The sequence below is a fragment of the Tiliqua scincoides genome, chromosome 1, assembly GCF_035046505.1.
Source record: "Tiliqua scincoides isolate rTilSci1 chromosome 1, rTilSci1.hap2, whole genome shotgun sequence".
Taxonomy (NCBI): Eukaryota; Metazoa; Chordata; class Lepidosauria; order Squamata; family Scincidae; genus Tiliqua; species Tiliqua scincoides.
Genome location: NC_089821.1, coordinates 306,941,900 through 306,943,131, shown reverse-complemented (window position 1 = coordinate 306,943,131; position 1,232 = coordinate 306,941,900). Strand labels below are relative to the sequence as shown.

The following is a 1,232-nucleotide window of genomic DNA, read 5'->3' as shown; positions in this document are numbered from 1 at the left end:
CACTTCATCAAGGTGTGAAATCAATTGTAGATGTCGTGCTGAGGAGAGACTGGTTCATACACATCCATCTCCTGGCCTGCCCTCTTTGTTGCTCCAAGCCTAATGTGCCTTTCCTTTCCGTCCGCATCCCAACTCACAGATGGGAGCATCTGAAACACCCAAACCTCTGGAGGTTTACATAGAATACTCTCAGTGGCATAGCAAGAGGGGGTGCAAAGCACTAGGTTTTGCAGGCACCTGAACATGCCCTGAAAACAGTCCCTCCCCCTTTTCCTTCCAGGCCTCCAGAGCAAAACGGAGGTGTTCTGAGCCACCTTTGCACAGGGGCAGTATCATAAGCAATGAGGTTAATCCAAGGAGTGATTATTGATAACTGGAGACTTTTCCCAATACCACAACTTGAAAACTAGTGGCTTATCGCATGGGCTATTTTAGGGTCACAACTGTAACTAAGGCACTCTGGGTCTCTATTTTTTTGGTTTATTGGTACCAAATTACAAACAAACAGTGGGGCTTGATCCCCTCACCAGAAAACACAGTCGTCTCCTGATGAGTTTCTTCACCCGTTGATTTTCTTGGTCCCTGGACAATTCTGAATGTGGTTGTGGATTCTGTGTGGAAGCTCACTGCCCCTACTCCCAGGGAGGGGATGATGCAGGTACTGCAGGGCACAGCCAAACTCAAGCCATAGGGTGGGGTCTTGCAGTGGAGGGGTCTCCCAATCCACGGTGGGGCAATCAGTTGCCCTGCCCCCGAGGTGGCTGGCAGAGTCCTGCCTTGAACTTTCCAGGGGCTGTGGGTGGGGGAAGGGTCTCTCCTTGGCTTCTCTCTTCCTGCAGCCTGTTGGGAGGCTGCGCTTGGTCCCACCTGCCCAGGTCTTCCTCTGCCAGCTTGTCTTCCTCCCTCTTCTTGCCCTTCCAGCTCCTTCCATGGCACTGCCTCTGTCTCGTTCTCCACCCTGTCCCCTCCTCCCAGATCCTCTTCTCTTGTCTCATCTCCACCTCCTCCTGCTTCTCCTTTGCCCCTCTCCACACCACTCCTGTGTCCTCTGTCTTCTGCCTTATCCTTGTTTCACCCTCTTGCCACCCCCCTTCTTCTTTCCCTGATCCTCTTTATGGTCATGCATTGGCCCCTCAGGCCAGAACCACCTTTCAGAGCGCGATACCATAGTCTTTCCAGACTGAAGGTTGCCAATATAATTAGCCCCTCATTAGTGGCAGGAGCCAGTGCTC

General features: G+C 52.4%; 1 non-coding gene across 1 annotated transcript; it reads left to right on the top strand.

Moving 5' to 3' along the window:
- Nucleotides 1-312: 312 nt before the first annotated feature.
- Nucleotides 313-449, top strand: LOC136638374 (U4 spliceosomal RNA). Its single transcript, XR_010793599.1, has one exon. It is a non-coding gene; the product is annotated as a U4 spliceosomal RNA (small nuclear RNA).
- Nucleotides 450-1,232: the final 783 nt, after the last annotated feature.